We start from the raw sequence: 9,441 nt of genomic DNA, 5'->3' as shown, positions 1-9,441 counted from the left end.
CTCCGTTTCAAAAAAAATCACGGCAAGAGGAATTTGTTTTATAGTAGAGCCGATAATGGAGTGAAGTCCATGCATGCAACACCACAAGCTACACAGTAGTAGTAGAGCACTTTACGTACAGAGCCATATTGCATAGTTCCCAATGCCCCGCCAGGCTTTTCCGGCTCCTCGGGCTTAATTGGGAGGCACTAGTTTAAATATGCTACTAGCTGGAAGCTGCAAGCGAGGTGCGGCTAGGGCGAGCACGCGAGCCACGGGATGCTGGGAAGGAAAACCCGTTCACGTGGCTAGGCTATCCAGTGCACCCAGATTGTGGGGCCGCACGTCCGTTTGACTTCAAAAAACTCAAACTACCCGTGTAAAATATTGGTTCGCAGCGAAATGTAGTAGTACTATTTTTAAAAAAAGGCCGTCGTGCGTTCGCCCGGGATCGAACCCACAAAACGAGGTATACATTCCTGCGACCACTAGTAGTACTTGTTGGAGTACAACGCAACCTAGAATCGCCTTTTGTCGCTAGTAGTACGTACATTGTTCCTTACAAGAAACCCCTAAGAGAATGGTTAATAGTATAGCCAGCTGCTGGCTATAAGCCAGTGCCATGTCATCTACAGCCCATCTTATAGCCAATATGTAGTAGTAGTTTATTTCTTATAGCCCGCTGACTCAGCTCTGTTGTACTTGCTCTAATAATGCAAGAAACCACTAAAATGCCAAGAAACTACTACCACTTGCATATGTGGCAGACTTAAGATAAGACTACCTTATCAACCATTGTACATGCTCTTACCAACAAAAATCCTCGAGTGACCTCCTACCTCCGGCCTGTCCACCTAGTCATCCTCAGCCATGGGACGCAGCTACCGTCGCCGGCAGAAGGCGAGGTCAAAACCGTTGGCGGTGCGGAACCCATGTTGCGGCAGCCAGGATGCCAGCTCCGTCTGGCGCTCACGGCCGCTAGCTAGCCAAGATAGCTCCGTCCAGCTGCTTGTCTGCAAGGTTTGCTAGCTAAATTGACAAGGCAGCGCGGCGGCTTGCTCGCGCGCGCCGCACTAAGGCCAGCCATCTGTCTCGAGCGAAGGCCAGCGTGGCGGCTTGCTCGCTCGTGAGTCACGCTCGGGCCAGCCTGCCAACCCATGCGGAGGCCAGCGTGGCGTCCGGCCCGTCTGGCGGAGCGACGGCCAACTCGCTCATCACCGGCGCCACCGACGAACACACATCAGTACTGTTTGAAGTAATGTTCAGGAAAAATAATGATTTGAGGGGGAATAACATGATAGAATGTCAGATGTGGGTCCCTCGTGTCAACGGTCAAACAAAATGTGTTGGTTTAAGCTGCCTCGTCAGCACGGACATGTGGGCCAACCCTGTCATAAATGGGTTTAAATGAACCTAATCGGTAGGAGTACTAGGTAGTTTTTGGCGTGGATTAAGAAATTTTGGGTATGTTTTTGCTATTTTTTGTACAATAGATTCCTCCTAGGGCTGGTTGAAAGTGGTAGTTTTTTGTTAAATACTCTACATATTGTAAGTAGGAGTGAAAGTTTAGCTTTGGAAGCCAATAAGCAAGGCTAGTTACATAGTGCATATGTGTACATGATTGAAAGTAAATATCAACCATGAGTGACTAATATCTTGATGGAAAACTCGAAACTATGGAATACTAGGAAAAGAAATGCATGGTTGGAAATACTAGCAATGTTCATGTCCGTTGCAACGAATCATAATTAGAATAATACTTATTCACAAACTTGGTACAAAACACTCTAATTTTGATATACATATGTCACTAGAGATATATTATGTTTCAATTAGAATATATTCCTTGGGCTGTTTTGGTGAGGTCGGGGAGGGATGTGGTTGGTTTTAAGATACTAATTATGGGTTTTTCTGCAAATTGGTAGACAAGTGGGATGTTGGTGAGAAAAGGCAACAACTTACCTCACAATCGTTAGATGTAGATATAATGGTCAGAAACGACAGATGGCAGACACACCAGCATCACCAACTTAGTCTTGTGTAGGAGTACTAGCAAGATCCGTGCATTGCACGGAACATCAAGATGCATTTTTTTTATAAAACACTTGTTGTGATTGACCCTTGCGGGAGTAATCCCATGTGTAAAAACTAATGATATCTTGAGAAATATGAGATAAGGTGAAGAGGAGTGGGGTATGGTGGTGGTTGGTTGTAGAACTGAGCGGAGGCATGGGGATTGACGACGCCGACAGCGGCCACCAGGCCAGTTTGTTCCAGAGGCTTCCTTTCTTAATTGCTCAACAATGAGGTTTGTTGGAGATAAGGATGAATGAGGGAAGGCCTTGTCTACAAATGTGGAGAGGGGTGCGGGTATCTTTTAGTTTAATTTCCATCTGTCAGATATAGATCGGACGGTCTATATTGCAAGATGACACACGTACCATCATCACCAACTCGGTTTTTTATAAGAGAAGAAATATAAGTATGGATATACAAACGTATTATTGATACTTGCTTCCGTAAACTAGCATCTACATTCTATTCAACGCCTCGGCATGTGGGGCCTTAGCACAACTGTCGGATTTCGGGTTCCGGCAGACCCTTGAGGTTCGAACACTAGGGTGCGCGCGGAGATTTTGCCTTCTACCTACCTGCACCCCTCCGCCTCTCTAAGATCTAAGCTATGGAAAGAACAACACAAGAGACACAGGGTTTATACTGGTTCGGGCCACCGTTGTGGTGTAATACCCTACTCCAGTGTGCGGTGGATTGCCTCTTGGGCTAATGATGATGAGCAATACAAGGAAGAACAGCCTCGCGAGGGTCTGTTCTTGGCTGGGGGGATGAACTGCTAGGAGGAGTTCAGTCGCCCGTCTCTCTCTCTCTCTCTCTCTCTCTGTGTGTGTGTGTGATGCTACTCGATCCGATCCTAGCTAGTTTCTCTTGGCTTCTAGATTCTCCCTTCTTGATTTCCCCTCTACCCTGGGGGTGGCTAGTCCTATTTATAGGCAAAGGCCCTGGGCCTCTTCCCAAATATTGAGCGGGAAGGGCGCCAACAATTGGCCATTTTGAAGGGGAACATCTGGTACACTTATCCTAACTAAAGTTGGTCCTCGCCTGCCAAAGGCTCTGGTGGTGACGCTGGCTTGGGCTCCACAATGACCTCCTCCCTGCCGTTGGACTGGTCTTGATCTCGTTGCACCGAAATGGGTGCCTTTGCTTGATGCTCTCGCCTGCGCTTGCTCCCTTTGCACCAAAGAGGAAAGGAGGACACTGCGCGGCTGGCACCTGCCTGGTGCCATTGGTCGTCATGGCTTGCGTCACGGGCACCTCGTGAGGTACCCTGCCTTGATCTCTCCGTCTCCTCGCGAGCCAGCCTGATGAGGCTGTGCCTGAGGAAACTCCGTGTCGTCCGCCCCGCGAGGCTTGGCCCCTCGCGAGGGTCTTGGGTCTGTGTTGATGAAGATGGGCCGCGCTGGGCCCCCTTTTGAGCCACGCCGCAGGCCGCAGGCAAGCAAGTCTGGGGACCCCCGTTCCCAGAACGCCGACAGTAGCCCCGAGGCCCAAGGCGCGCCTGGGCTTGGCCGTGCAGGGAGGCGAAAGGGCAAGAGCGAAGCGCCACGGGCCCTAACAGCCTACAACCTTGGGCGCCGCGTGGCGGTTGACTGGACATGGGCCTGGAGAGCCCGCTGGCTGGCGCCAAGGACGGCCCCGCCAAGCTGCTTCCATTCCTAGTTCGCGCTCTTGAAGATGTCGCCCTTGGCCTTGTCCCCACGGCCGAGGCCGAGGCATGTGTCCTGTCTTCTGCAGCACTGACGCGGGTCCTCACCCACATCTACCTTTGTGATCCCGGCGTCGACCTCGACAGCCTACTGGAGCCAGTAAGCGGCGAGCGTGCCGCTGCCGCTGCCGAGGCCGTGAAGGGTCGCGCGGAGGCTCTGCTGGGAAGTTCCGGGCCTTCAGCACCAAGCCGAAGCAAGGCGCTGCCGACCCCGCTGCTCCATGAGGCGAACCCACTCCGCGCTGCTCCACTGCCGACAAGTGACTCCGTTGTGGCTCCTGTCCTGCCTTTAATTCCTGCACATGTATCATGCCTCGGGGAGGCGCTTAAACTTGCGTTTGGCATTGAGATAACAGTGTGGACTGTAATATTTGCTTTTGAATTCCTTGAAATTTACGCTTTTCCTTCCTACTTGCTTATGTTCTACGCCGGCAGAGCCCGGCCCCGCGCATACCTCAGCCGCCGTTAGCCCCGACCGGAAACCAGGACGGGACCAAGGAGTGAGGGGCTACGTGACAAGTTAGGCTCCTGAGTCGCGATGCTCAGGAGTCCCCCTTGGCGCACGAACAGCAAGTAGGAAGGTGTGATGTGGGTGGATCTACCGTTCCATGTCTGCAGAGCCCGGCCGCGCGCATACCTCAACTGCCGTTAGCCTTTCGGAACTAAGGAGTGAGGGGCTACGTGACCAGTTAGGCTCCCGAGTCGCGATGCTCAGGAGTCCCCCTTGACGCTCAAATGGCCTTCGTACCTTGGCTCCGCTCGGGGAGAGACGCGCGACGAACCAGGCCTAGGGGGGGGGGCTGGCTGGGTGGCGTGCGTCAGGGCGTGACCCAGGCGCAGCCCCCGTGCCCAGCCCCCTCGCGCGGCACTCCCGAGGGGAGGCGTTATGATGAGGCTATACACTAAGCTCTGGGCTCCCTAAGGTTGATGCGGCCCGGGGGCCGCCCTCAGTTATTTATCACCATGTGGAGCATAGCCGTATGTGTACGGGCATAGCCGCTCCTCGGCAGTGTCGTCAGCCAGCGCGGAGCATGGTGCTTCCACTGGTACGTGGGAGGGGGCTCCCCTCTGGGAGGAGCCCCCGGGGCGTGTACAGCCCCGCCCTGACACGTGGCTGGCACGGTAGGGCCTGGCAAGGTGTATCTAGGCACCCGTGAGCCAGCGCGGGACTCACGGGGCCCTACCTCTAGGCGGGTTGCGCCTGGCACTAGGCCTTATCTTGTGATGTGTCCCTGCAAATTTGGTTAGATGCCGGCACTCTACGTCCTCGGGTCCCGGCCCTCGAGCTGGTCTCAGCCGTCGCTGGTATGTCAGGTCGCGATGCCGTGGAAAAGGCCATAGGGTGAGGGCTGGAGAGCCAGTAAGAGCCCTGAGTCGCGATGCTCAGGTACCCCCCCCCCTTTAACGTGCAAGTGATCGGCATGGAGAAGAAGAGGTGTCGTGGACAGGCATCAAATAATCAAGCATGGTGGGTCGAACGCATAGCCGGAAATAAACGCAAAAGGGATACATGCCGCTGGGTCTGGCCCGAGCGACTTGGGGGATGATGCAGCCCGAGGGGCGCCCCCAACAAGGTAAGCTAACAACATGAAATAAAAGGGATACATGCCGCAGGGACGGACCCACGTGGCCTGGGAATAATGCAGCCCTGGGGGGCGCTCCCAGCTGGAAATGAAACTTGAAAGATGTCACCTGATGATGTTGAGGACGAAGGAGTGTTGGTGTAGTAGACTCGGTGGGCTGCGGAAGCCGATCCTCACGAGCCCCCAGGCCCAGGGGGCTCGGGAGGCTCCGGGGGTGCTGGTGGCTCCTCACGGACCATCTCCATCTCCGCCGGGGCTGCGGAACGCCTGGCCTCTTGAGCCTCCATGATGCCCCTCATGAGGCGCTAGTACGTGGTAGCCGCGTTCGGCAAGCCGTAAGGCATGCGAACGTAGCTGTGGGGTGGACCTTCGCAGCGCCCCACTCGCGAGGGCTAGAGGCGCTCCAGAGAGGCGACTCGATTGAGCCCTGGTATGTCGATGCAGACGCGTAGCCCACCATCCTCGCCTGGATGGGGAACCATAACAGGTAGGCGGCGGCCGCCTTTCATGACTCTTGACTCCTGTAGCTCCTGAATGGCCTTGCTGACAAACTCCTGAGAGTCTGGCCCTCCTTGCCTTATTCCTTCTTGAGGGAACGTGCTTCGAAACACGCCTCCATGTGGTGCCCAAGCGCCTCCCTCGTGACCTTAGCTAGGTCGGTGGCCCTCCAGGGGAGAGCCCCCGAGCCCTGCCTGAGGAGGGCGCCGGGCGCGCTTTCCTATGCGATGGAAGGAGGTTCCCCCTGGGCAGGCGCGGGCCCTAAGGGGCCTGCCTCCTGAGGGGCTGGGTCGGACGATGTCTTCTTCTTCTTGGGGGCGGTCTCGGGAAGCCTCCTGCTTCCGCGATCCGGGTCTTCTAGTGATGCGGCCTGAAAGGCTCGTTCCAGCGAACACACCGCATCCTTCTCTTCACAGGGCACCGTGATGACTCCGCCACTTCCTGGCATCTTGAGGACGTTGTAGCCGTGGTGAGTTACGGCCACGAACTTGGCCAGCGCTGGGTACCCAAGGATGGCGTTGTACGGCAGGCGAATGTGAGCGACGTCGAAGTCGATGAGCTCGGTGCGGTAGTTGTCGCGTGCCCCGAAGGTGACAGGGAGGCGGACCTGCCCAATCGGGACCGTGGAGCCGTCGGTGACTCTGGAGAAAGGCTTGGTTGGCTGAAGCTGGTTGTAGGGCACTTGGAGATTGTTGAATGTTTCCACGAACAGGACGTTGAGCCCTGCCCCGCCATCGATGAGGGTCCTGGTGACCACCACGTTGCTGAAGATTGGGGAACAAAGCATCGGGAGGACTCCGGCTGTGGCCGCACAGTTGAGCTGATCTGCTGAGCTGAACGTGATGGCGCACGCCGACCACCTGAGAGGGTGCGTGGCTTCGAGCTTGGGGAGGACTGCATTCACTTCGCGGGCGAACTGCTTGAAGATGCGTTGAGAGGCTGGGGCTTGAGCCCCGCCCAGGATGCAGGCGATCGCGCGCGGCTCCTGGAAGCCCCCAGCCCCCTCGTCCTGATGGCGGTCCTCGTTTCTCCTTGGCTGCGGTGGCAGCGGAGGGAGGCCTGCGTTGCCTTGCAGGCGATCCTCGCGAGGCTGATCCCTCCAGTCTCCCTCGCGAGGCGGGTCTTGCCAGTGATCCTCGCGAGGTCGATCACGCCACCCTTAGTGCGGGCAGCGGTCTTCCCAGCGTCCCGCGTTCCTTCCTCCTCCTCGACCGTAGCCCCGGTCACCGCGGTCGGGGCAACGGCCGATCCTTCCTTCTCGCACCGCTTGGAGCTCTTGACATTCGTTGGTGTTGTGGGTGTGGAGGTCGTGGTACACACAGTACCGACTGCCCTTGGAAGATGCGGGCTGATCTCTGCCCCGCTTGGTGTCTGGTTCTGCCGCAAGCACGGCAGCCCCCTTGCGCTTCACATCCTTGGCCTTGGGCTTCTTCTCTTCTGGGTCTGCGGCAGGCAGCTCGAGGAGGGAGAGACGCCCTTCCTCAGCCCTGGCGCACTTGGTTGCCAAGTTGAACAACTCCAAGGAAGTGCACAGGTCTTCATGCATCGCCAGCTCCTCCTTCATCTTGACATCGCGCACGCCGTCGGAGAAGGCTGAGATGATGGCCTCCTCGGTCACCTTGGGAATTTTGAGGCGTGCGTTGTTGAAGCGCTGGATGTATTTCTGCAGGGTCTCTCCGGGTTGTTGCTTGATGCGGCGCATGTCACTCACGGCGGGTGGACGGGCGCGAGTACCTTGGAAGTTGGCGATGAAGCGGGTGCGCATCTCGTCCCAGGAGGAGATCGTGCCTGGAGCCAGGTTCAGGAGCCAGGTGCGGGCCCCGTCCTTGAGCGCCATGGGAAACCAGTTCGCCATGACCTTCTCGTCTCTGTTGGCATCTTCGATGCCCAGCTCATAGAGCTGGAGGAACTCCGTAGGGTCGGCCGTGCCGTCGTAACGAGGAGGCAGGTCTGGCTTGAACTTGCCGGGCCACGCGACGCTGCGTAGCTCGGTGGTGAAGGCACGGCAGCCTGCTGTGGCCATGGGAGGCCTTGGGTGACGGAGAGCTTGGTCTTGCATGTTCCCACGCGCTGCAGCTGGGAGCAGCGCGGGGTCTTGACGTGCGGGAGCAGGAGCATGGTCGCGACGTGCTGGAGCAGGGAGCGCCCGGGCAGCCTCTCGCGGGCGAGGGACTTCTTGGCAGCTCTGCTCTTGCCGCACTGGCACCTGACGGAGCGGGTTCCGCCCAGGGGCCACGCGCCTTGGAGCCATGGCGCCTTCTTGAGGAGGAAGCGGCTGGGGCGCCCCCGGAGCTTCGTCGCCCGCGCGAGGCGGTGTGCGGTGCAGCAGAACGGACGGCACAGGAGAGCCCCCTGCGGCGCGGACGAGCTTGGCGACGCAGTCAAGCCATTCTTCATAGACGTCGTTGACGGGATGGTAGCTCAGGAGCTCGTTTGCCGTGATGAGCGCAGCTCGAGCCTCCATGGGTGCGCGGAGCGCGCGGGACGAAGAACCAGCTGGGGTGAGCGAGGGAGTAGCGGTGCGGCCGTCTTGCCACACGGACGGATGCTGAGACGACGCTTGCTGCTTGTTCCCCGCCGGGCCGGTGGCGGCGTTGACGGCAGGTGACAGGGAACGGCGAGGACGCCCGCCGACAGGAGCCGTCTGGGCGACGCGGGAAGTGGGAGCGGCCTGGCGCTCGGCGCGGGCCCGACGAGCGTCAGACATGGACGCGATCGTCGGAGGAGAACGGGGTGGTGGAAGACGAATTCCGGTGCACCCCTACCTGGCGCGCCAAATGTCGGATTTCGGGTTCCGGCAGACCCTTGAGGTTCGAACACTGGGGTGCGTGCGGAGATTTCGCCTTCTACCTACCTGCACCCCTCCGCCTCGCTAAGATCTAAGCTATGGAAAGAACAACACAAGAGACACAGGGTTTATACTGGTTCGGGCCACCGTTGTGGTGTAATACCCTACTCCAGTGTGTGGTGGATTACCTCTTGGGCTGATGATGATGAGCAATACAAGGAAGAACAGCCTCGCGAGGGTCTGTTCTTGGCTGGGGGGATGAACTGCTAGGAGGAGTTTAGTCGCCCGTCTCTCTCTGTGTGTGTGTGATGCTACTCGATCCGATCCTAGCTAGTTTCTCTCTTGGCTTCTAGATTCTCCCTTCTTGATTTCCCCTCTACCCTGGGGGTGGCTAGTCCTATTTATAGTCAAAGGCCCTGGGCCTCTTCCCAAATATTGAGCGGGAATGGCGCCAACAATTAGCCATTTTGAAGGGGAACATCTGGTACACTTATCCTGACTAAAGTTGGTCCTCGCCTGCCAAAGGCTCTGGTGGTGACGCTGGCTTGGGCTCCACAATGACTTCCTCCATGCCGTTGGACTGGTCTTGGTCTCATTGCACCGAAACGGGTGCCTTTGCTTGATGCTCTCGCCTGCGCTTGCTCCCTTTGCACCAAAGAGGAAAGGAGGACACTGCGCGGCTGGCGCCCGCCTGGTGCCTTTGGTCATCATGGCTTGCGTCACGGGCACCTCGTGAGGTACCCCGCCTTGATCTCTCCGTCGCCTCGCGAGCCAGCCTGATGAGGCCGTCCCTGAGGAAACTCCGTGTCGTC

Source organism: Triticum dicoccoides, chromosome 2A, assembly GCF_002162155.2.
Source record: "Triticum dicoccoides isolate Atlit2015 ecotype Zavitan chromosome 2A, WEW_v2.0, whole genome shotgun sequence".
NCBI lineage: Eukaryota > Viridiplantae > Streptophyta > Magnoliopsida > Poales > Poaceae > Triticum > Triticum dicoccoides.
This window is presented reverse-complemented; position numbering follows the sequence as displayed.